At 44.7% G+C, this 27,544-nt stretch overlaps 1 protein-coding gene across 1 annotated transcript in view; it reads right to left on the reverse strand.

The window, feature by feature from the left end:
• Positions 1–27,544, reverse strand: part of CTNNBL1 (catenin beta like 1) — a gene marked incomplete at both ends in the record, with an annotated part of 186,229 nt that overhangs the window by 157,902 nt on the left and 783 nt on the right. The gene's annotated exons all lie outside the window — the stretch shown is intronic.

Raw genomic sequence — 27,544 nt, forward strand, 5'->3', positions numbered from 1 at the left:
TCCCGTGAGAAACACAGCATAGACATCTGAATGAAAATCAATCGTCTGTGAGTGCTGTGGCTGAAGCAGGCAGAGGAAACAGTGGGCCCTGGGAGGGGCAGCCATGTCAGTCTGGGATCAATGAAATGCTGCCTAATTCAATGAGAGGTCAGTGGCACCAAAGAATGAGCCAGGGGTCGAAGCTCTCCTTAGAACATGCATGCAGATCCTCAGTTCTTTGACAACAGCCAGATAGAACATGCCCCCCCCTCCTATTTTATATCACAGCTTAGTGAATTTTCTAATGGTGGCACCCAGTGATATTCGGAGGGTAAGCTTGGTAAAACTCAGATTCAGACAAAGACTATTAGCCTAACTCTCTCATCCACAGGTGAAGCAGCTGCCTGAAGCCACAGCCTGGAATCTTGCCCCTGCAGAAGCAGTACATAAGGCTTCCAGACCACCTTCCTTGTCATGACCACAGAAACATCATCTTAAAGGCATACTTTGCATGCTTTCTGCCCGTTGCCATCATCTGTAGCCAACATTAAAATCTTTCTGAGGCTTTTCTGCCCATCTTTTAATTAGGTGAGGGTTTCAGGTTTTAATTAATTAATTAGTTAATTAATTATTGTGGTACTGAAGGTGGAACCCAGGGGCTTTTCTACCTCTGGGCTATACTTCAGGACCTATTTTTTATACTTTATTTGGAAATAGGGTCTCATTAAGTTGCTGAGAGCCTCACTCAGTAGCTGAGGCTGGCTTCAAACCTGTGTGATCCTCCTTGTAATCCAAAACGCTGGGATTACAAGTGTGCGCCACCACGCCCGGCTAGTTGGTTGGTTTTAAATGTGTGTGATTCGGGGATTGAACCCAGGGACATTCTACTCCATGCCATACCCCAACCTATTTTACTTTTCATTTTAAAACAGGGTCTTGCTAAATTTCTGAGGGTCTCATTATGTTGCTGAGGCTGGCTTCAAACCTGCGATCCTCCTGTCTCGGCCTCCCAAGTGCTAGGAATATAGGTGTGCCACCACACCTGACCAGGTGTGCTTTTGCTGTAGCTGCTCCTTGCCTGTTGGAATTCTGATACCAGAAGAGCTTAGTGTTGTCTATCTCTACGGGGATTTCAGTAGGAACTCCCTCCCCCAGATCATTTTGGAGAACCCACATTGAACCCAGGTGACTTCCCATTAATAGAAGTTCACTGTGAACTTTTACATATTAAATAACAAATTAATATTGGAAGGCTATCTAAAGTTATTTAATAACTTCACCTTACTATTTAGGATAACACAAAAGCTGGATACTTTATAAGAATCTAAGAGGGGCTAGAGTATGCATTTGGGCACAGCAGGACCACAGTGGTCTGAAGTGGTACGGCTCAGCCGATACATGCGATCAGGCTGACGGAGTCCCCAGCCAGCCTCTAGCAAGGCATGCTTTCATTAAGACCAAAGTGGAGCAAGGAAATCTTTAACTGCTTTTTCTATAAGTTGTCTCTAAGGTCACTGCCAAGACCCACAACTGCATTCTTCCAAGCAGGAGTTGTTGGGGAACAGGGTACCAGTAAGATAGACAGGAAAAGAGTGGAGATGGCTTTGAGAAAATGGGACAGGGGAATGAATGATCCAGGATTAGAAAAGTACAGACTGGATCACAAGTGAGAAACTAACCACTTTCTTCACTTATAAACATTTGCTTGTTCATTACGAGGGAGGGAGGGAGGAAGGGAGTGAGAGAGAGAGGGGGGAGGGCTGACTGAGGAGTGAACCCAGGGGCATTCTACCTCTGAGCTACACTCTCAGCCCTTTTTGCTTTTTTTTTTTTTTTTAATCTTGAAACAGGGTCTTGCTCGTTGTTGAGAGTATCACTACATTACTGAAATTGTCCTTGAACCTGATCTTCCTGTCTCAACCTCCCAAGTACTAGGACTATAGGCATGCACCGCCATGCCCAGATGCTTAAAGATTTCTATATGGTTTAGGTCTCCAAAGCCTAGTACCTTAGCTATTACCATTACCTGTGTAACTGTTAATAGCTGCCACACTTTATTTCAAGGAAGATAGAACTTGGATGGAACTTAACCCTGAGTATCTTGCTTAGAAAGACCATTTTTCAACACTATGGGTGATACTGTAGTGTCTGAAAACATAGCATGATTATATAGCAGACTCTCTAGTACCTGAGTGCAGATTTACCTGTCTCTCTCAGCTTGAATGAAGTGCCTGGTGTGATGGCCTTAATACATGCCTGTTGATGAGTCCATCACAGACAATGGAAAGAGATGGTTTCATGTCATCTTTTGTCTAAGATCCACTTTATCTTCCTCCACTCAAAGGTTTTACTACTTCTAGATGCTTTACAAACCACGAAAGTTAACAAAACACCACCATTCCCATAAAGACAACGACGGTGAATGAGTTATTTATTCTTAAGTAAGACAATTCAGTGTCAGAAACATTTCTTTAACCTAGAAGACAACAAAAAGAAGCCTGACCATGAGCCATGTGGAAAGTGATCAAAAGGAATTTTAAGAAATTTTCTGGGAGTCTTGGCCACCTACAAATTTACTGCACAAGCCCTTTCCCCATCATTACAACTCTCTCTCTCAGGAAGGCTATAAAATTATACCTAATACCTCTTCACAACACACTAAGGGCCGGGCGTGGTGGCGCACACTTGTACTCGTAGCGTTTAGGGGTCTGAGACAGGAGGATCGCTGTTTGAGGACAACCTCAGCTACTACTACTTAGGCCCTTTGCAGGGTCTCAGTGAGACCCTGTTTCAAAAATAAAGAAAAAAGAAATAGGGCTGGGGTGTAGCTTGGAGGTAGAGTACCCGTGGGTTCCACCCCCAGTACCAAAAAAAAGAGAACACATTAAGATATTCAACATCCTAGCAGGAGCAGTTAGTGGATCACACAGGCAAAATGCATCCCTTGCTGAGCAAGAAGAAATGCTACCAAAGGTAAGACAAGCAAGTAAATAAGTGTCTTGACACACATAAATAAATATATAACTGAATAAAACAACTCTTTTAACTGTCTCCTCCTAAAATTTTCTTTGCAGGTTTAGGGCAGACTTAAAGCTGGCTGTTTTTTGTTTTGTTTTGTTTTATAGTGGAGACTGAACCCAGAGGCATTCTACCTCTGAACCACACCCCTCTCTCAACCCTATTTTATTTCTTTATAGTCTTGCTAAGTTGCTGAACCAGGCCTTGAACCTGCGGTCCTCCTGTCTCAGCCTCCCAAGTATTGAATTATAGATGTGTGCCACCATGCCAGGCTATAACTGATTGCCCTTTACAAAGGTATATAAAAATGCAAAGGCTATTGTTTCCTGCATGTTGCAAAGAAAGTATTAGATGTTAACTATAGTTTCACTTCATGATAAAGGAAAGTGAATTTTCATAAGCAAGTTTCCTCTGCGGGTGAATCTCTAGTCAGTTAAGACCAACTGAGAGAGCCAGCAAGGCAAACTACCCACTAGCTGTCAATTTAGAATGACTTCAGAAAGCCAGCCCCAGAGCTCCACAGATATCTTTTCAACAACCTCTTAATCTTGTTTATAACACCTGTGTTAAGGCAGCTTGACATCCATTCTACTCACTTGTCTCAGACTGAAATTACTTAGAAACTTGAGAATTCCAGTAAACATACCAAGAAACAGAGATACACTGCCTGAAACACCCTGCACACAGGGAATTCAGCCACCTCTTTCAAACAAAGCATCAGTGAGCCACGCTGGGCCTTAAAAGGCAAAGTCAGACATAAATCTCATAAAGGACAGGAGACACTAAGGTCAGCCAATAGCAGGTTTAAAGAACCCATAAAGAATTCCTCCTACAATTTCTTTGCCAAGTGACCATCCAAACTAGACAGTTAGCAATAACTGTAGGCCCCCTCTCTGCAGACACTTAACATTTCATTTTCTTTTAATCCTTGCACAACCCTTCTAGGTAGGTAATACTATTCTTCATTTCCAAAGCAAGGAAGCAGAGGTACAAGAGGCCTGCTTAGCAAATTGCTGAAGGTCAAAGAACGGGGAAATGGTACAGATGGGATTTAATCAGTGCTGGGCAGTTCGTGCCTGACAGCATCACGCTACCACCACAAGTGGGAAACCGGCCTGTCTGACCTGGCTGCAGTGCTTACTACAGATCTGGTCCCTGAGGCTCCTTAACTCGAAGGAACTGCTAGCACTTTCTGTTGGAGACGCCCACATATGCCCTAGGCCCATACATAACATAAAGCGCACATAAAATTAATGCTAAGCTAGTCCCATTAAAAGAGCAACATGGTGCAGAGAGAAGACATGGACTTTGCAAGTCACATTACTAAGTTTGTTGTTAGTGTGTGACCTTGAGCAAATCACAAGTTTCAATCTTAGTTTCATTCTTGGAAAAACACTTTCCTAGTGTTGGGCGATAATGTTTGGAAGCACCTAAACCCAGAAAATATACTCAAGAAATACTTTTTTAAAAATCAGATGGAAGCCAGGAGTGGTGGCATTTGCTTGTAATCCCCGCGCTTGGGAGGCTCAGACAGGAGGATCGCGCAGGTTCAAAGCCAGCCTCAGCTACTGAGTGAGGCTCTCAGCAACTTAGTGAGACCCTGTTTTCAAATAAAATAGAAAATAGGTCTGGGAGTGTAGCCTGAAAGTAGAAAGCCTCTGGGTTCCATCCCCAGCACCACAAAAATAAAAAAAAATAAAAATAAAAAGTCAAATGGAAATGGGATATGCCAGATCCACCAACACAGAATAAAAACTAATCTTGTGCTATATGATCTCTTATTTTTGCTTGTATGGCCAGGTAAAGAGAAAACAGCAATTACAGCCCACAGTAGACTTACAGTAAATCTCTGGCAAATAAATGAAGCAATCGATCTCTTGCTTCAGGGTCAGAGACAATCCCAGTCTTTAAGAGAAACGCCAATCAACTCTTGGATGACTAACGGAAGAGAATCCAGCTTTATGAAGGTCATAAACTGGTTTTAAGGTAAGTTTCATCCAACCTAGGCAAGTTTCCTATGAGTACGGCCACAATCATTCACAAACACCACTCCGTCTATTCCTCATCAAGAAAGAAGAGGCAAAGAAAAGCAACTAGGGAGGTGTTAAGCCGCAACAGATAAAGGTACCCAGAAAGGCTCAGTCCTTAATCACCAACACACCGCTTCATTTACTCAGCTCTCAGTCCACCTCTCTTTAGCCAAGAGACATGGACTGCTGGGTGTGGTGGCGCATGCCTGTAAGCCCAGTATTTGCGAGGCTGAGACAGGAGAAGCATAGGTTTGAGACCAGCCTCAGCAACTTAGTGAGACCTCCAGCAACCTAGCAAATCAAAAAAATGAAAAGCAAAAGGGCTGAGAGGAGGGTGCAGAATGTCTTTGGGTTTGATCCCCAGTATGGGGCCGGAGGGAGAGAGAGATTGAGAGATTGAGATTGGTTTATTGAGCATTTACTCTCAGGCAGACAGTGATCTGGTCATTGCCTTAGGGAACTCACACCCCAGTGGCAAGAAAGAAAAACATGTGATCAAGCAATCCCACCAAAGAATGAAAGACACATTGGATGAGACGCTCGTACAAGGTCAAGTGACGTGCCACTCTGCAGTCTTCTCCCACGGCTCTTTTTCTTTATAAGCTACCTTCATCCATTGGAATCCTCCTCTAGGCAGCAGATTCCACCATCTGCTTCTTAGTGTCTTTGGACAAATCACTAAACCTCTGTGAGCTTCCTTTTGTTGCCTCCAAAATGGGAACATGAATACTGACTTCCTGGGGACTTCCTGGGGTTGCTGTTAGTTTGAGATCCTGTCAGGCTGATATAAATCAAACAGCACACAGCCTGGCTCTCGCGGGCTTCAATACCTTGGAGTCCCAGGTCTTGATTTTGTTATCTTGGCAGGATGGCATCTGTGCTCCTCTGTGAGCTGCTTGTCATCCACTGCAATTCAGAAACTCTCCATCCCTACAAGTGACCCCTTCTCCAATAACACAATCTACCAGCTGAAGGGCAAACCTGCCGCTAATGCAGGCGCAGCTTGCACACCCACCGCACGATATTATCCTGTCGTGCTGGGTGTCATGCGTCTGAGAAAATCTATACCCACTACATTCAGCCATCACAAAGTGCACATGGTCAGAAGTGCCTCTGCCACATGCAAGGTGAAGCAGGGCTAAAAATTGCTTTTTTAATTAAAATCAGACTTCCTCAACCTCCTGCTGACAATCACAACTAGAATGCAGAGTCCAATATTAGACAGTTAACCAGGCTCCATCCTGCTCAAAGGGTGGTTTTAAGCACTCTGAGGAAGGAGGGGGAAACTTACTAATTTAAACAAAATGTTTAATCTTCTAATTATGGGGCAGGCTCCTGGAGGAGGGAAAGTGATTTGCAATCTTCATTACAGAATCCCCATGCAACCACTGGCACCAGTCATGTCGGCCAGAGGCAGATGCCATCTCTCCTTTCCCCTGGAGCCTTCTGTGTCCTTGCAAGTTCTGGAAGGATGGAAGAGGTCTTTGGCAAAAACAAGAGGTAGAAGAACCAGGATCTCTGCCTCCCCTAGTTCATTATGCTGACTGAGGTGTGCGGATCCCTGGTGGGAAGCCAGGGAAATAATATTCAGTAACTTTACACTGGCAGGCTAAGCAGCCTGAGGCCCTTTGAAACTCGGAAGTCTTGTAAAAACGCCCAGCTCAGGTGGTGCTTAGGCAGTTCTTTTCATTTACTGAACAGGCCTGTCATCAGCGCTAGCAGATGCACAGAGAGTTGGGTGGCGCCCACCAATGGCACCTCTGGTCAGAAGGAAATCTGCTCCTGTGCAGATATGCTTGTAGCCTTGCTAATTTGTGTTATCTCCGCCCGTTCAGATCTCCATGTGCTAACTCAGGAGGAAAAGTCCCTGCCAACCAACTCTGACAAGTCTGATGGCAGAACTCCCACTGGAAAACTGGCAGAAGTAGCAAAGGCAGGCAATTATTCCCTTTCATTAGGGACAGTTCTTTTTAGGTTCATTTTTTTTTTTTTTAAAACAAAAGGTTGCCATTCATGGACACTGCTCACTGCACTCACACAACTGGCAGAAACTGAAATGTCCCCATAAGCCAACGGAGAAGGATGTGTTGGAAGTAAGCGGAAATGGCCATGCCCCTTCATTCCCTGCTGTAATGTAGCACCAGGCTCGGAGGACAGCCACGGTAGATCTGGGCAAAATGCAGTGATATTTAATCATCGGTCCAGACCATCTGCAACTGTTTTGCACAAGCACATAAAGTTCACAGGGTTCCAACACTGCCTACAAGTTAGCAGGTGCTGAGGGCCGGCCGCATTGTCCTCGGCCCGCCAGGGGTTGCTTCCTTCACTCTCCGCAGGCCAGCGCACTCAACCAAGGGCACTATGCCCATGTTTTCTGTGCCAAGCCTGGCACTAGGACACAGCTACTTCTTAAGCCAGAGCACAGATTAAATGTTTATAAGTGGGAGATTCTGAGAACAACCCAGGCAGGAAGGCAGTTACCCTGGGGGAGACGTGGCTGCAGGTGCAGCCCTCTGCTCGCAGCACAAAGGTGAGCTCTACAGCCCGACACAGCCCAGCTGGCCAGGCTGCTCTTGCCCGCCAATCTCCAGGCCACAGACACATGGGTCTTTTCAACATAAACCACACGCGTCACCCCACGGCTTACAAGCCCTGATGGCTTCCCACCATACTAAGAAGAGAGTCCAGAAAAGCTATAGTTCTCCTCCCCGCCAGGGCTGACCTGCCTTCATCTCCACCCTTCTTTCTCGCCAGCTTATGACCACACTGACCTGGGCGTGACAGCCTTGCTCGCACCTCAGTGCTGGTCCATCCCACAGCTCTTCGTCTAGCTGGATCTACCTCGTCCCTGAGTCCTCAGCTCAAAGGCAACCACCTCTAAGAGGCCTCCCAGAACTGTCTGAGGTAAGTAACATGGCTCCCTCACTCTGCTCTCTCGGCCGCGTCTTTCCTTCGTATCGCATCTGAAGTTACCTTGTCTGGTACTTGTCTGCTTGTTTGAGTGTCCTTACTTTACTCGCATCTGCTTCTCGTATATTGTCTGTCCTGCCTCCCTGGATGTACGTTCTGTAAAGACAGGACTGCAACCGTCTTGTGTATCGCTCTATTCCCACTGTCTGGCATAATACCTTACATTTTGTAGGCATTTAATAAGTGTGTGGGATGATTAAAGAATGAAAGTTTCAATATGGATCACTAATCCAAATGAAATTTACTAACCCCCCGAAAATCTGGATTGGCTCACAGCCTGACTGTGAGCATATGTCACCATGCCCTAGAAACAACAGTAAACAACAAGCTCTTTCTTTGCCAACCCCTAGTAAATGACTAGGCAAAGGGAGACAGAACCAAGGTGGAGAACACGCAGTCTGCCAAGCAACAGAACTAGAAAATCTGCTGGCTTCTCGGGTAGGGTTTTGCTCATATTGTCCTTTCACAGAAGAGTCAGATGAGCTGAACACAGTGGTCACCGATGAGCTAGGGCAAAACTTGGGCCTTGGAAAGTCCAGGTAAGGCAGAATACACCAAAAAGAGAGAGCTCCAGTCCCAGCCACCAGAGTCCTCAGTGATGGTGAGTCAGCAGTTGGAAGTCAGACAGCACATGTACGTACCACAACTAAGACACAAGTGTCAGGGGACAGAGGAAGTAGAGGCAGGCTATCAGGGAAAGTGCCAGGAGTCAAGTACAAGAAAGGAACAGATAAATGCATAAACACTATGTCAAGAATGAGCACACAGGGTTTCAGATGGTTGCTACTATCTGGATTTTATGAGCTGGTGAATGTGTGAACTTGGATATGAGGCAGGCTAAAAGACAGAGTCAAGGCCATCAGGCAGGTGACTGGCTCCTCCAGAAAGATAAGCAGCCATGAAATAAAGGGGCATCCACAGAAGGCAGGCGAAGCCCTATTTGTGAGTCCTCGTTACTCTTGATTAGGGGGTAACAGAAATTGCTCAGGTGTGCTCCAGTGTCCAGGATAGCAGTGGTGGCCAAAGAGATGGTAGAGAAAATGCTCCATGTGAAATAAAATACAGATCATGCTATGATTTCTAGTGTCTTACAGACACCAGGGCCTAGTAGAAGAACCTTGCCAAGAATGCTAATGTCTCATTCATCCAACAATCTCAACTTTTCATGACACCATTTAAGAGAAAGCTTAAAAAAAAAAAAAAACTCCCTGTTTATATATAACACTAAGGAGTGACTGCTGACACCAAGGAGAAGAATGGAAAGCTATAAAAGGTGGAGAGAAGAGCTCTATCTCCCTAACACACTCCACCTTGTGGAAGTCAAGGCTCTCTACGCTTCAAGTCAGGAGAGAATCGGGTCACTTAACACGCATCCATCATGATGCTCCCAAGACCACAGTATGCCTACCAAAAAGATAAGAATGCCTAAGTTTTAGAAATATCCCCATCAAAAATGCTGTACAGGAGGCAAAATCATGAACAAAGTACTACTTTGAGCCCATTATACCACTGAGTCCCGAGGGCTCACTTTCTCTCTCTCTGGACGGGCTTCCTCTCTGCAAAGAGGAGCTGGAACAGACTGTTAGGGTCCTTCTTGTCCCTGAACTCTTACCAGCACACAGGCTTCAGCTATCTGTTTATGAAGACCACTACATTTTCCAAAGACACCAGATAAATGAGGAGTAAGCACAATTCAATACAACCTACTTGCCTTTTTAAAAAAGAAACCTCATTATGGGCTTCTTTCAGCAGCATCCCCCAACTAATCAATGGTAATGTCTTTTTCTTGTCCTTTTTTATTGCTGAGCTTCAGCATTCTGTCGACTCTTGGGCATTTCTACCTTTCCCAGCCCAAGAGTTCCCCTCACCAGACCCCCCACTCCATGCTCTTAACTGTGAGCAATTATGCAACCTTGAAACACTCAAAAGTTTCCCTCATCATTAATGTCCAGAGAAGCTGGTAAAAAAAATAATGTGACAAACCCAAAAGGTGCAAAGAAAATGGCATTCCAACAGAACACACAGTAGAGGACTGATGTGCATTAATGTTTAAATCTATCCAAAATCCGCCCCCAAAACAATTCTAAACTCAGATGTTCTTAACTGGGAAGGAGTTCAAATAAAAATGTAATCAACCTTCAATTTTATATATTAACAGCATGGGCACATGCATAAGACAAATAAACTGGTCAGTAATCAATCACACTTGCTTCCGGAATAAAGCCAGACATATCCAGGGAGGAGCAGCATCCCTCCACTCTGCTTGTTGATAACCCTTCTCAGTTCAGTCAGTGACTCTGGGCATTGGTACTTGGGAGAAGAGAAGTCCAAGAAGCCAAAGTGTAGACATTGCGCTTATAAGAACTGATCATCTCGCACTGGGTGAGAGGCGGAAATGAATGGCAGCAATCATTCACTGGCTTCCAGGATGAAGATAACCCAGTTTCTATCTACCAACCCACAAAGGAGCTGGGATCCTACCCAGCATGCTCTCAGCCACTCCTGACACTATAGTTTTGAACAATTCGGCTGAAATACTCAAGAACTAAATGGCTGGCCTTGGAGAAGGGAGGAGAAGTATCAGAATTTCTGCTACACCTTTTCCTAATTCCAGTTTCTCCGCAGCATGCAAGACTCAGCTCAAAACCAACCCCTTTCCTTGGGAATGATGGGGGGCAAAGAAAGGAGTAATTTATAAGTGAGATTCCTAGCACTACATGAGAGGGAAACTGAGCTTTCTTAGGACAATGAAAGAGACCTGGGGAAAAATGACTTGGTTGATGACATAATTCTCGATATCAATAACTGCTAACTGTGGGAGAAAAGAGCTGTGCTTTAACCTATTAAGAACATTTCTACACTGTGGCATGTGTGGGTGACAAACTGTTCTCATTTCCTTTTATTGCATTCTAAACCTCAATCTCCAAGGGACCAAAGACCTTGGGAATACTCAGGCAGCTCTGTGAAATTCAAGAAAAACCCTTTTTTAGGGACTTCAGATAAATGAGGAGAGATACCAGTAGGATAATGGAAGGGGATTAGAGAAGGGAGGTGGGGAGGGAAAAGAGCCTTGTTGAAGGAGACAGTTCAAATAATGCCACGCATCTACAAGAAAATATCAAAACCAACCTCAATAATATGTAGGGGGAGGAAGGAGGAGTGGGATCCGGAGGGAAAAGCACCAACGCTGTGTGCGTGTGAGCGTCTACCATCCTGAACCTCATTGTCATGTATAATGACGATACGCCAGCATTATATATATTACACATATTTACATATAGTTTTTAAAAGACCTTTTTTTCTGTAGCATGTTGGTTTGTAATCATGTGAATAATAAAAATTAAAATATAATACTTACTGGGCAATTACTATATGTCAGGCACTATACTTACCCACACTGTCTCACTTAATCCTCTACTTAAAAGGAAAAAAAGATGGTAAAGTGGAATTTCCTTAAAAGACAATAGACTAGATACAGACACTATTATATAGTCTCCATTTTGTGTGTGTGTGTGTGTGTGTGTGTGTGTGTGTGTGTAGGGGTACTGGGGGTGGAACCCAGGGGCTTTTCTAACTCCGGGCTATACTCCCAGACCTATTTAATACTTTATTTGGAAACAGGGTCTCACTAAGTTGCTGAGAGCCTCACTCAGTAGCTGAGGCTGGCTTCGAACCTGTACAATCCTCCTGTCCCAGCCCCCCCAAGTACTGGGATTACAAGCATGCACCACTACGCTGGACATATAGTCTCCATTTTAAAGCTAAAACACGCCTGTAATCCTGGCACTTGAAAGGCTGAAACTGGAGGATGACAGGTTTGAGACCAGCCTCCACAACTTTGTGAGATCCCCAGCAACTTAGCAAAGCCTATTCCAAAGTAAAAAGGGCTGGGAGTGTAGCTCAGAGGTAGAGTATCCCTGGGCTCAAGCCCAAGTACCAAAATAAATAAAAAAATAAAAAGTTCTTGGGTGTAGCCCACAGGTAGAATATCCCTGGGTTCAAGCCCCAGTACCAACTAAAAAAAGAAAATGAAGAAAATGATGAGCCCAACATGCTGGTGCATGATTGTAATCCCAGTACTTGGGAGGCTGAGACAGGAGGATCACGGTTTGCGGACAACCTCAGCTACTTAGTGAGGCCTTCTGCAACTTAGTGAGACCTTGTTTCGAAATAAAGAATAAAAAATAGGGCTGGGTATGTAGCTCTCAGCTCAGAGATAGAATGCCCCTGGGCTCCATCCCCAGTATTGCAGGAAAAAAAGAAAAGAAAAAGAAAAAGATGAAACCAGGCCTTGAGAGGTTAATTAAATGACCCAAGGTCACACAGCCAGCAAGCAGCAGGGCTGGGGTTCAAACACATACCCTTTGACCCAGAGCCTGTTCATCTGCTACACTGAACATGAAAAAACACCTAACAGTGTACCCAGAGGACATAGGATTTGAATTTTTTCTCCAACAGTGCTGACAAGCTATTTTGAACCATCTACATTCTCCAAAGTAGCCGTGTTTATATAGGAAACCTTCTCTATTGGGTTAAACTTTATAAATTCAACTCCCCATTTTTTTTTTAAACAATGACACCTAATGAGCAATCCCAGAAAGAGATGGCTGTCTTCCTCAGGTTCACCTCCAAAGCCAGGAAGGGTGCTTAAGGAGCCCTGACCCAAGGAAGATGGAATGGGAAGCCTGAAGTCTCTAGCCTAGAGAGGAGATAAGCCACACCCACACGCCAATATGACGTTCACATAATGAAAAGCAAGCCCACCTAACAGGCTACCCTTTCTGACAAAGCCGAAGAGTCTACACGAAGGCAGGAGCGGCTGAGATGGAGACACAGCCCTGCCCTGTGAAGCTCTCCCACCCACCAGCAGGGCTGCTCGTACTCTGGGGCCCAGCCACTGCCGCCCACCCACCCGCCCGTGCAACAGCACTGCCGTTCCATACTCGGGTTTCAAATCCCAGGACGCTCCCATTAGATGGCACAAGGAGGGCAAGAGCTGCGGCACAATCCCCTCCTACCCAGACTGTGAGTTGACCATTTTCACATCCTAATACCTTCTTCATTCCTGAGAGAGGGCCTGGCCTTCTGCTCATGAGCTTGTACAATCCATAAGAGAACCCTGTCTCTCATCCTTAAGCCCTTTCATCTTTGAGGAAGAGCACCAAGGCGTCCCTCAGTCCGCTCACCAGTGACACCTGATTTAAAATGTAGAGCTGGCCCTGGAGGGTAGGAGAGGAAGCAGAGAACTATGTGATATCAGAACATCTGGCCAGAATGTTCAGGAGATCCATGAAATGTAAATCAGGGCTGATGGACTAAGAGTTGTCTACATAAAGTGCTAAAAGGAAAAGAATGGGTGAACTCCAAAAAGGTGAAGAACAGGGTTGGAGTCAAGGATAATGAAGCCCAAGGAAATCTTTGGCAAAAGAAGGCACTGGCCACCTTCAGTAATGCAGGCTTTGCACATTCTATAAAATAACTGCCAATATACCTGAGAAACAAAAGACCAGGGAAGACTAAGGAACTACGCCAACTGACTGCAACGCAGGACCCTACAGAGGACACTGGGGGAGGACACGGAACGTCAGTGAACAGGCTGGTGACATCTGACTGACCTCTGTGGTTTGGTTCCTGGTATTGTATAGATGTTAGTTTCCTGGTTTTGATCATTATACTATGACTACATAAGATGTTTACTTTTTTTTTTTTTTTTTTTGGTGGTACTGGGGGTGGAACCCAGGGGCCGTCTACCTCCGGGCTATACTCCTAGACTTATTTTATATTTTATTTGGAAACAGAGTCTCTCTAAGTCGCTGAGAGCCTCACTCAGTAGCTAAGGCTGGTTTCGAACCTGTGCAATCCTCCTGTCTCAGCCTCCCAAGCGCGGGGATTACAGGCGTGCACCACCACGCCTGACTAAGATGTTGACTTTAAGGGAAGCTGGAAAACAAACAAAAAGAGAGAGAGAGACAGAGACAGAGATAGAGACACAGAGAGAGAGAGAGAGAGAGAGAGAGAGAGAGAGAGAGAGAGAGAGAGAGAGAGAAAAAAAAAATAAAGGAAGTTGGAAGAAGAAAATGAGAATTTTACCATTTTATACATTTTCTCTAAGTTTGAAATTAATACAAAATAAAAAGCCTTAAGAATCAAAGAATGTTTTATTTGTAGCAAGAGTAAAAAGATATGACAGGGAAGAAAAAAAAAACAATTTGGAAGCTGAAGGAACATGTTTGAAGTCTGCATGAAGCAAGAGCATACGTGTGTGCAAGCAAAAGGGTAGGAGGGCAAAGCTTTCCCCGAAGGGGACAGCCCTGCAAACTGAAGGTGAGTACGGGTTCATTCACTCAGCCATTAGACGATCACTTATTAGATATGGATGAAGCAGGCTGCTAGGCGTTGGTCCCTTCCTCTCGGCTTACAGAATGTGTGCAAGGAAGCACACAAACATATGTGTTCTGTGAGTGAAGAGAACTAGCCAGAAGATAAAAGATAAGACAGTTGCAAAAAGAAGAAATTAACAGAAGAGAAAAAAATCACTCAAAAGATGAAATTCCAAACACCCTGAAATAGAAGTCTCATTAGAATGGCTCTTTATCTGTTACTTATAGGCACACTATTAACAAAGGTAACTTCAACAAGCACTGAACTGCCATGCAAAGAGCTTATTTCACGATGCTATAGATGACATCATGAGTAGAATAACGTTCTTAGGGTTAAAAGGTAAGATGAGGCCACCCAGAACAAGATACACTTGAGGACACAAGTTCAGGCTTTCGGCAATGTGCCTCTGCACACAGCGACAACAGCAAAGACAACAGAAAACTCAATTACAAACTACAACTACTACCTTAAAAGAAAAGGCAGATAACAAGAAATACAAATGATAAACACATACAAGGAAAAAATGCCTGTTACAGTAACCTTGAACTAACGTTTTACATACCCGCTAGATTAATGGGAAAAAATAAATTATGATCGCAGTACTATCAAGATTGCAGTAAAATTGGAACACACATTGCTGGTAGCACTGAAACTGATAAAGAATTGATTCCACAGGAGCACTACATATTGCTTAATACATGAGCGGCGGAGAAGACCCTGTCACCCCCGGCCCCCAAGCCCACCACCACCCAGCTTCTGTTCTTGCTAATCCTGGCCAAGAAAGAGATGCCCAACCTCCTTTGTCATCCCCAGGATTCCTAGTCACTCATCAAGACGGATACTCCAGTGTCATCTCCCCTTTCTACAATGATCCAATCGAAGCCATGGATACATCCCTCACCAGCCACAGCCAATCATTCCCTCCATCGTGCTCCCATAATACTTTCATTCATACACTGAGTTGTGTAAATGCCTGTCTCACTCCTCAAATTATTCTTTAAGGCTGAGGATCATGTCTTAATAATTTCAGTACATGCAATGCTTAGTACTGGGTAATTACTCATGACAGATGGAAGGAAAAATGCCACATGAACAAAGAAGGTCACCACAATATTATCTCCAAGAACAACAACCTGGAAACCACCTAAATATCCAATTACAGAGAAATAATTTAAGGGGAAATGGTCTATCACTCAAGCAAAAAGTACATAAATGTTAAAAAGTAGAGCTACATAGAAACACAGAAAATATTTCTGACAATGTTAAATTAAAAACGGAACACAAAACAGTACAATGGTTACATCCATGTAAATACATAAAAATTGTGGAAAACCAGGTGTGGTGGCACATGCCTATAATCCCAGTACCTGGAAGGCTGAGACAGGAGGATTGCAGGTTTGAAGTTAGCCTCAACAACTTTATGAGACCCGGTTTCCAAATAAAAAAATGAAAAAGGGCTGGGGGTATAGCTCAGAGAAAGAATGCTCTTGGGTTCAATCCCCTGTCCATCTCTGTCTCTGTCTGTCTCACACACACACACACACACACACACACACACACACACAGTGAAAATATAAAATATTTATTGGATTAGGGTAGTGTTTTCCCTCTTCTCCAATATTTTAATACTATTCCTGTCAGTTTATTACCATTAAAACTTTTATTTCCAAAGAAAGAAATAAGAGGGGAAGAGGAACAAGATTAGAGACTCATATAAGCCTGCTCAATCCACAGAAATGCTATGATATTACTGACAGGTGACAAGAGCGGTGGGTGTCTGCAATATCGCAAAACTGAGGGTCCCTGACCCCAATCTGCCTCCGAGAGAATACCTCTCCTGTCACGAAGCAAGCCTTTCCCACGGAGCCAAGCTGCACTAAATGTGAATTCTTTATTGCAAAACTTTGGAGGTAAGAACTTTTTCCAGACATCTGTGGAATTAGTATTAATGAGCGTGCCCTGGAGTTCAGATACACGCCTAGGCAGCAGAAACTTCTCAGCCAGGCAACTGCTGGGCACACTTCTTGATGAGATGTCTGAGCCTGAAGGCATCAAAAAAGTACATTTCCATATTGGGAACATAACTAGTTTCCTCTTAAAGACTTTTTCCACCACCTCCTGTCCACATTGTAATTCTCCTGTCTTCTCAAATGAATAGTTAACATATGTCAAGGATAGAAGGCAGATACTGAGGCGCTGGGTGCTTCTTACTAGAAGAGCCAATCTCAGCAGAAAATTGGAATCCTCCCACCAAGTTGCCCCAAAAGTGAAATTTAGTAAACACACACACACACACACACACACACACACACACACTAGTTTTAATAAGTATTTGACACTATATGATATTTTTCCTTGCTCGCCTTAGTCCCTGAATTTTTAGGAATGGAAAGAAGCACAGTCATGGAGCCCAAACTCCTCGGTTTACAAGCGGTAAGAAAAATGACGTAGAGAAGGGAAGTGACTTGCCCTGAGTCACCCAGACAGTGCTAAAGCTGGGATTAAAACCCAAATCTCCAAGATTTTCAGCCCCAATGCCTCCTACTACATCAAGCTTTTCTATCCCTTGAAGTCTCTGGAGCCCTTGGCCTAAATAATTAGTACCACAGAGTTTTACAGCTAGAAGGGACCTCAGAGAACATCTTACTTAAGCTCCTCATTAAGCACATAAGGAAACTGAGGCCCAGAAAGATTAAGTGATTTGCTCTCAATATCTTGAATGGCAGGGGGAAAGTATTACCTAAAACTCTGCAGATGGATGCCCACAAGAGGGAAATGATATATCAGCTGGGGAAAACTTTAATGGAGATCATTCTAAACCAGGGGATCTCAAAATATAGTCCCTGGATCAGCAACTTTTTTTTAGCATCTTTTGGGATCTAGTTAGAAATGCAAAAATCTAAGGTTCCAAGGAGACTTATTAAGTCAAACTCTAAGGGAAGGGATGTTCAAGGCAGACAATTCCATTCTCTTATGTTTCCAAAAAGCGAACTCTGATAGCCAGACTGTGTCTACTTTGCAAATGATAACTACAATCAACAGCATTTAAGATTTATACTCTTTTTTTTTTTTTTGGTACTGTGATTGAATGCAGGGGCATTCTACCTCCAAGCTATACCCCAAACCCCATTTTATTTTTCTTTTGAAACAGGGTTTCTCTAGGTCAACGAGAATGTCACTAATTTCTGAGACTGTCCTCGAACCTGCGATCCTCCCATCTCAGCCTCAGAAGTACTGGGATTATAGGTGTGCACCACCAAACCCAGCTTAGGCATTATGTTACTATACTTTTTTTATTTTTATTTTTTTGCAGAACTTGCAGAACTAGGGATTGAACCCAGCAGCAGTCTACCTCCGAGCTATACCTCAAGCTCCCCACCACCTTTTTTTTCTTTATGTTGAAACAGGGTCTCACTAAGTTGCAGAGGGCCTTACTAAGTAGCTGAGGCTGGCCACGAAACCGGGTCCTCCCATCTCAGCCTCCCAAGTGCTGGGATTCTAGTGTACCACCACACCCAGCTTATCCTTCCATTTTTTTTTTTTTGGAAAATAAGTATATTTTCAAGTCAAAATATTTGCTCTATTTGCATTTTTTATAAATGTCATTATGCATGGCCTAATACAAAACAGTTTGACTTCATATTGTCCACATTCATCTTGTTCCTATATGATTTTTTTATTTATTTTTATTGGTGCATTGTAATCATACATCACATTGGAATATAAGACTTGAGAGGATATACAAGCATACATCATCCAATTAGCTCTCATCCAGCCCCCATCCCATTCCCTCCCCCTCCCTTGATCCCATGCTTATTTGGTGATTAACTTTGATACATATGTTTATGTACCTCCTGCTTTTTAAAGAGGGTCCATCCTCCCCTATTCCATACTCTCTGATTGATTGGTCACCTTAATTGCCTCACTATAGGGCCCTTTCTATAGCTCAACCACTTCCTGTTGCCTGTTTCCTCCTAGTTATTGCTGATTAGAGGAAGCATCTGGTTTTTATTTTCTGCGATATTTCTCTGTGCATGCCGCGTTGCAAATACCGATCCCACTCTTGACGGCCCCAGTTGTGGCCTGGCTACCCGGTGGACTGATAGGACCTCGCTGGCTCAAGCAGCAGCCTTGCCTCATGGGAGGCCCCGGTTCTGGCCTCGCTGGCCCCGACACTGGCCTAACCCCTCAGCTGGCTCCAACCCCAGCCTCGGAGGCCCCAGCACTGGCCTTGCCTCACGGCAGGCTCCGATGTTAGCCGATGGCCCCGGCATCGGCCCGGCAGGCTCCGATCCAGGCCTCGGAGGCCTCAGTAGCGACCTTGCCTCACAGAAGGCTCCGATGCTGGCCAATGGCCCCGGCACTGGCCTAACCCCTCAGCTGGCTCCGATCCCAGCCCCAGCACTGGCCTTGCCTCACGGCAGGCTCCGATGTTAGCCGATGGCCCTGGCATAGGCCTAACCCCTCTGCAGGCTCCGATCCAGGGCTCGGAGGCCCCAGCATTGGCCTTCCTCACGGCAGGCTCCGATCCTGGCCACGCTGGCCCCAGCACCGGCCTAACCCCTCAGCAGGCTCCAATCCCGGCCTCGGAGGCCTCAATAACGGCCTTGCCTCACGGCAGGCTCCAATCCCGGCCACGCTGGCCCCGGCACCGGCCTGACACCTCGGCAGGCTCCGATCCCAGCCTCAGAGGCCCCAGCACCGGCCTTGCCTCACGGCAGGCTCCGATCCCAGCCTCGTTGGCCCCAGCACCGGCCTAACCCCTCGGCAGGCTCCGATCCCAGCCTCAGAGGCCCCAGCATTGGCCTTGCCTCACGGCAGGCTCCGATCCCGGCCTCGCTGGCCCCGGCACCAGCCTAGCCCCTCGGCAGGCTCCAATCCCGGCCACGCTGGCCCCGGCACCGGCCTGACACCTCGGCAGGCTCCGACCCCAGCCTCAGAGGCCCCAGCACAGGCCTTGCCTCACGGCAGGCTCCGATCCCGGCCTTGCTGGCCCCAGCACCGGCCTAACCCCTCGGCAGGCTCTGACCCTAGCCTCGGAGGCCCCAGCACCAGCCTTGCCCCATGGCAGGCTCCGATCCCAGCTTTGCTGTGTCCATCGCCAGCCTCACCTCTCGGCAGGTTCTAATCCGAGCACCCTCTTCACCCAACTATTTGTCCCACGTTCTCGAGGGTGCGTGGTGGAGGTAGCATTCTGCCTCTGGGGTCATTACTTCAAAAGTTCCAGGTGGACTTCAGGAAAGATGTCGACCGAGAAAAGGGGGGCTTAAGAGCCCCGCTAACAACCAATCTCCATTACCACAAAATCAGCGCCTTTCATAGCCAGAAAACACCATCACCAGAGAAACAAAAAAATCACCAGGCTCCAGAGAGAAAGCGGACTGAGAACAGAGCTCAGAGCCACAGAGGAGATAACCGGCCTCACGCCCAGGGACGTGGCAGCAGCGCCATACTGCCGGCGGCAGCGGCAAATTCACCGGATGGCTACAGCAAGCCGAGGTGAGCCGCTGCGGAACAGCCAGGCGGGATTTCTCGCCGCAGGTAAAATCTAAAGCTCCCAGTGGCTGAGCTCAGCACAAGCTGCAGGGATTCAGAGTGGAAATCAAAACCAAGAAGAAATACGCCAGCCTCACGGCCGAGGGCGTAGCAGCGGCGCCATATTGCCACCGGCGGCAGCAGCAGAGAATTCACCAAATCCAGTACAGCTACATCTGTGTACTCAAGAACAGTGAGTCAAATTGCAGGCCACAGAGGAGAAATCCCAGTACTGTACTCCCTGGGACTTGACCCAGTGGGGGAGGGGTGGTGGCAGAGATATCACACCATAGGAGAACGTGCAACCTGGCACCCCCCACAGTCTAAAGCAGCCTCTATCGACTCTCTGGGTCGGAGACTCTGTGATACAACCCAGTAAAGGAGTAGTGGGGTCTGAGATACTACAGACTCGAGATCCAGAGCACCTTAAGCGAAGTCATAGTAACCCAAGGGAAGAACCCAGAGAAGGCACAAACATCCGAAATCATGGGAAAGAGGAATAATACTGGAGCAATGAATGCACACAACCCCACAACATCAGAACCCGATAAAACAGAAAATCAGAGATTTCTAGAAGATCAAATCAGGAAAATAACTGTAGAAATAATAGAGGTGCTTCGAAAAGAACTCAGAGAGAGCCAAAAAGAGATAAAGGATGCAATTAATGAAGTAAAGGCCTCAATTCAAAGCACAAACAACCGATTAGACCACATGGAGAACACAATCTCGCTCTTAGAAGATGATCATTCCAAAAATGAACGCATAGTTTCTAATCTAGGAAAAAATATCCGACAGCAGGAATCTGACATTGAAGAAATATGGGCCCATTTTAAGAGAGCTAACCTAAGAATAATTGGAATAGAGGAGGGAAAAGAAAGGGAAACCAAAGGGATCAACAATCTCTTCAAGGAAGTAATAGCAGAAAATTTTCCAAACATAGAGCAAGAGGTCGATACACAGGTCCAGGAAACGTATAGAACTCCCTTTAGACAGGATCGGAGAAGAGGATCCCCACGCCACATAATTGTCAAAATGACCAATGTGAAAGCCAAGCAGAGAATCTTAAAGGCAACAAAACAAAGGGCCAAGTGACATTCAGAGGCAAACCGATTAGAATCACTCCAGACTTCCCAAACCAACTCATGAGAGCCAGAAGGGCTTGGAGTAACATATTCCAAACTCTGAAAGAAAACAACTTCCAGCCAAAAATTTCCTACCCAGCAAAACTTTCTATCAAATTAGATGGAGAAATAAGAAGCTTCCATGACAAACAGAAACTGAAGGAATTTATGTCTTCAAAACCAGCACTAGAGAAAATACTCAAAGAGATTAACTACAAAGAAGAAATAGGTAACACACACCAGAACCAGAGAAACAAGAGTTTCCATCCAAAAGACAATTAAGATTGGTTATCTGTGGAGATTCATTATTTATGTTAGTCCTTTACCTATCTCTAAATGGTATTGTTTGCCTTTATTGTTGTTAATTTTTAGGATTTCTAGTTGGAATATTAATATACCTTCAGATATAGCAATTGGAAATATTTTATCCCATTCTATTAGTAACTTTTAACTGTTTACATTGTCTTTGGATATACAATATGTTTTTTATTTTTTAGGGAGTTTGTATACTCTTCTGTTGCCTGTGCCATTGAAATCATATCCAAGAAATCACTGCCAATTTCAATGTTGTGAGGTTTTATGACCCAGATTTTCTCCTAAAAGTTTATAGTCTTAAGATTTATATTTAGGTCTTTTATCTATTTAGAGTTAATATTTGTATATGGGATTAGGTAAGGGTCCAACTTTATTCTTTTCCATGTAATTATTATGTTTCAACAATATTTAGTTAAAAGATTATTATTTCCACCACCAAATGTTCGTGGAAACCTTGTCAAAAATAACTTGACAATATAGGGAAGAATTTAGCTCTAGGCTTTTATTTAACTCCAATGGTTTATATATCTGCCTTTAGAATAGTACTACACTGTTTCAATTATTGTAGCTTTATATGGTTTGAAATCAGAAAATATATATCTTCTAGCTTTGTTCTTTTTCAAGATCATTTTGGGTATCTAGAGTCCATATTCCATATTAGGATAGATTTTTTTTCTGAAAAATAAATACATAAATATATGATAGTTTCACCTAAAAAAATAGAAAAAAATATTCTCTGGTAAGAAAAAAAGTAAAAAGAAATATTGAAATGTTATCTTTAAGTCATCAAAAGCTTGGTATCAGACAAATGAAACTGTTATGTGAGATTATCATTTTTAATTTTGGATAAACTGCTATAATACTAGATGTCAACCACTAAGCCAAGCATGGGAAGGAGGGATGGGGAGAGAATGGGGTGGGGATCGGGTGGGGGCTGACTGGGCGATGTGTTCATGTATGTCTACAAAAGTATGTATCCCACTATGATGTATGAATACAGTGCACCAATTAAAAAAAAAAAAAAAAGTTCCAGGTGTAATATATCAGATCTCTGCCTCCCCTGAGTACTGGCCACTGCCATTGCCACTGCCTCCACCATTTCAAATCTTTCCCAAGCTCTCTTTTCACTCTGAATGTTGTCCAATCTTCCTACGCATGCGCAATGGTAGCATTCAACCTTTGGTGTAATTTCTCCAAAAAATAAATAAATAAATAAATAAATAAGGTTGGTAGGCTCCGATTTCTGCTTCTCCTGAATACAATTCTCTACCGCCAACGCGGAGACCGCTTTCAGCACCGCCTTTCTCCTTGGTCTCCACTAAAGTCTCTCTCCTTACAGGTGATGTCCAAGATTCTTAACAATGTAGAGAAGAAGCAGTCCTCCTTAGCGGGGAATTTTTCCAATAATTCCAGTTCATTTGGATAAGTTTTTTTCTGCATCTCCAGTATCCTGGCATCCACCACCTCCTTGACCCCTCTCCGATATTTTCCTTTTTTCTTTTTCTTTTCCTTTTTTGCAGGGTCCTTCCGGGTGGAGAGGGGGGTCACCTAGGGTCGCCCCGCCAGCGCCTGCCCTCCCGCCCAGGGTTGGGGCCGGGGGCCCCGAACCACGGGGTCCTTCCGGGTGGAGAGAGGGGTCGCCTAGGGGGCCCCCGCCAGCGCCTGCCCACCCACCCAGGGTCGGGGCCCGGGGTCCTTCCGGGTGGAGGGGGGGTCGCCTAGGGGCGCCCCGCCGGCGCCTGCTCACCCACCTAGGGTCGGGGCCCAGGGTCCTTCCGGGTGGGGGGGGGTCGCCTAGGGGCGCCCCGCCAGCGCCTGCCCACCCGCCCAGGGTTGGGGCCCGGGGGTCCTCTCCTTCCATTTTTAAAGTATGTTAAAATCTGAAAGCGAAATGGAAACTCCCTTGGGTGGTCAGCTGGCTGGCGTCCGGCTCTGCTCCTCACTGGCTGTTTGACTTTGTGCAGGATACTTGTCCTCTCTAGCTTGAGTTTCCTCTTCTACAAAGAAGGTGTGTCACCTGCCTCCCAGGCCATGCTGAGAATGACACGTGAGGATTCATCTGAAAGCACTTTTCACTCAGCATCTGGCACAGCAGACCGGCAGTGCAGTGTAGTTGGAGGGTCCTGGCTTGCACCAGCTGGCTAGGTACTAGGTACCTCTAGGTAGGCACGTTTTAGTACCCACGTTTCCTCCTCTGTACAACAGGGATTAAAAACAGTCCCCTCCTCACAGGGTTCTCATTAGGATTTAGAGACAATGCAGGTAAAGGCTGAGACAGGTAAGCAATTTGCATTTCGTGTCCACAGAAAGCTATTCTTTTCAAAGTCATAAACTCATCTGGTCCTCCTGACTTTCCACACATGGGGATAGGTGCATTTGACTGATTGTGGACTACATTCCAGATGTCCCCATTCTTTAGGATTCAAAGTGGACATGGATCTTACTAAATAGGAAACTTCCTGAATAGTGTATATGGGAATGAACAGAGCTGGAATAAGGAGACCAGGGTTCTGGTTTCAAATGGGCCATGGACTTCGCCTACAACCTCAGCTAAGTCTCTTTACCAGAATGTGGTTCACTTTCTATGTGTTTCCTATGTGTTTACATGTAAAACATATGGGTTGATGAAGAAATCTGAATCACCTCTCAAAATCAAATCCAAACTCAGCTGGGCATGGTGGCACACACTTGTAATCCCAGCATTTGGGAGGCTGAGACAGGAGGATCAATGGTTCGTGGCCAGCCTCAGCAACTTAGACACAGTTGCAAAATAAAAAATAAAACAGGGCTAGGGGTGTAGCTCAGAGGGAGAGCACTGCTGGATTCAATCTCCAGCGCCACAACAAAAAAGTTTTTTTTTTAAAGAGTTACATTAATCAATATAAGAATAGACATTTTTTCATAATATATCATTTTTGAAATCCATGTTTATTTCACAGATATATAAAACCTCAATTCAGATTAGCCACATTTCCTGTGTTCAACAGTCACATGTGCCTCATGGCCACCATACCAAAGAGCAGATTTATGGAAGACTCTGCTGAGTGTCCTTCATAGCACTTACGGAAACTTGAATTTCTTGTTTGCTCACTTGCCTGTTATATTTGATGTTGTATACCCAGTGGTCACAATATTTTGCATACAGTAATAAATGCCTGTGTATGAATGAATGAACTCTTCTAGCATTAGCCATTCCACAACTCCCAAGCAAGCGCACACTCACTCATCAACAACCCTCCTACTTCTTTTCTTGTATTGCCATCAGTTACACTATCTAAAAAAGAAAACTATCAAGCCAAGCTTGGAGATATGTGCCTATAATATCAGTACTTGAGAGGATGAGATAGGAAGATCACAAGTTCAAAGCCACCCTCCGCAATGAAGTATGACCCTGACTCAAAACATAAAAGAGCTGGGGGTACAGTTCAGCAGTAGAACATGCCTGGGTTCAATCCAGAAAAGAAAAAGAAAAAGAAAAATATCTTGGGAGCCACGCATGGTGGTACAAGCCTGTAACCCCAGTACTTGAGAGACTAAGACAGAAGGATGGCAACTTAGCAAGACACTGTTTCAAAATAAAAATAAAAAGGGCTTGGGGTGTAGCTCAGAGGGAAAATGCTCCTGGGTTCAATCCTCAATAACACACACACACACACACACACACACACACACACACACACACACACCTTGGCCTTCTATCTCCCCACTGCTCACACGTTCTTTCCCAAGAAATCTGGAGTCTCCAGGGCCAGGTTTTTATATATTGGCTACTGGAGTATCACAAAAATAACTGCTAGTATTTATTCAATGTTTGCTCTTTCATAAACATTGGTCTAACCACTTTGTGCTTTTCAACAGCTCTAAGGTAGGTACCATTTCTGCCCCCATTTAAAGATGAAGGAACCAAGGCATGGGGATGGTGTTTTGCTCAATGTTACAGCAGCTAGTTAGTAGCAAAACAAAGATTCTAAGTAACCTACGACTCCAGACTCATGGCTCTTAAGAATCTATTCTTGACTATAAAGCTGTCCATTAAAAATATAAAGTCAACTATATATGAAATTTATGTTAAAATTTAAAAATTTCAGGGCTGGGATGTAGCTCAGTGGCAAAGCGCCTGCTTTGCAGGTACAGCGCTCTGGGTTTGATCCCCGGTTCAAAAAAAAAAAGGACAAAAATTTTTTTTTTTAATTTCTAAGTTAGGTGTGGTGGCACACGCTTATAATCCCAGCATCTGGAAGGCTGAGACAGGAGGATCGCAGTCCAAGGACAGCTTCAGCTACTTAGTGGGGCCCTTTGCAACTCAGTAAGACCCTATTTCAAAATAAAGAAAAAAATAAGGCTGGGGGTGTAGCTTAGAGGTAGGATGCCCCCTGGGTTCCATCCCCAGTACCACACACACAAAAAATTTTTTTTTTAATTTAAAAGTTTCTAGAAGCCAAGCTGGGCACAATGGCACACACCTGTAAATCCCAGTACTTGAGAGGCTGAGACAGATCACAGGTTAGCAGCCAGCCTCAGCAACCTCACGAGGCCCTCCACAACTTAGACTCTGTTTAAAAAAAAAAAAATAATAATAATAATAATAATATACACACACACACACACACACACACACACACACACACAGAGGGCTAGGGGTATAGCTCAGAGGTAGAATGCCTCCTGTTCCAATTCCCAGTACCACAAAAAAATAAAAATAAAAATTTTCTAGAAGATGCATTTTTTTTCTTATGAGAACTGAACTCAGACACTCAGAGCTAGACCCCCATTCCTTTTTATTTTATATTTTGAAACAGGGCCTGGCTATAGAAGGCCTCAAAAGGTTGCTGAGACTGACTGTGAACCTGTGATCCTCCTGTCTCAGCCTCCCAAGTACTGGGATTACAATGTATGCTACTGTGCCTAGCTTAGAAGCCACATTTTTTTTTTTTTTTTTTGGTGGTATTGGGGTTCCTGGAAACCCTTCTACCTCTGGGCTACACTCCCAGACCTATTTTATATTTTTATTTGGAAACAGGGTCTCCTAAGCCAGTGCGGCTGGCTTCGAACCTGCGCGATCCTCCTGTCTCTGCCTCCCAAGCGCGGGGATTACAAGTGTGCACCACCGTGCCCAGCAAATAGCCACATTTTAAACAGTCAACAGAAATAGCCAAAATTGGTTTTAAATGTATTTTATTTCACCCAAAATATAATCACTGAATTAATAGGATTAATCAACAATATAGCTGATTTAATCAATATGATCATAAAGTCAATATAAAAATTACATTTTTTAGCTAGGCATGGTGGCACATGCTTGTAATCCTAGTACTTGGGAGGCTGAGACAGGAGGAGCGCTAGTTTGCGGGCAGTCTCAGCAATTTGTAAGGCCCTCTGCAACTTAGTGAGACCCTGTTTCAAAATAAAGAATAAAAAATCAGGCTGGAGCTCAGAGGTAGAATGCCCGAGTTCACTCCCCAGTACCACCGCCAGGAGTGGTGGCACATCCTGTAACCTCAGTACTTGGGAGGCTGAGACAGGAGAACCACACGTTCAAGGCCAGCCTCAGTAATTCAGCAAGCCTCTCAGCAACTTAGCCAGACCCTGTTTCTGATAAATAAAAGGGCTGGGAGTGTAACTAAGAGGTAGAATTGCCCTGGGTTCAATCCCCAGTGCCTAAATAAATACTTCTATTGTTTTCATTCTGTCTTTAAAATCCAGCGTGATTTTTCGTTTACAGTGCTTCTGGTCAGACTACTCACAGGTTAAAATGCCATGTGTGACTACCAGATCACCCAATGCAGCTCTACTGACTCTTACAATGAGCCTCTGTAGCAAGTCCAAAGAGGTTCAAAGCCAGCCCCAGCAACTTTGGGTTGGGAGCCAGGGCACCTGAGCTTGAATCCTAACTCTTAGAGGATTGAGTGACTTTTGCCAGGTCCTTTCTGTCCTTGGGACCACTTCTCCCCCCACAAGTACCCTGAGGTCAAGAAGATTCCACGGGACCCGTCCCACGCTGTTTTCCCAAACACCTCTTAACAACAGAAGTTAACAACGACACAGCACTTTACACTTTAAAACCAGCCTTCAGAAATTCTCTAAAACACACAATGTACTTAAAACATATCGAAGTCAACCACTAAGCCAAGCAAGGGAAGGAGGGATGGGGAGGGAATGGGGTGGGAATAGGGTAGGGGTTAAATCGGTGATGTG

This window comes from Muscardinus avellanarius (assembly GCF_963383645.1).
Source record: "Muscardinus avellanarius genome assembly, chromosome: 19".
Lineage (NCBI taxonomy): Eukaryota > Metazoa > Chordata > Mammalia > Rodentia > Gliridae > Muscardinus > Muscardinus avellanarius.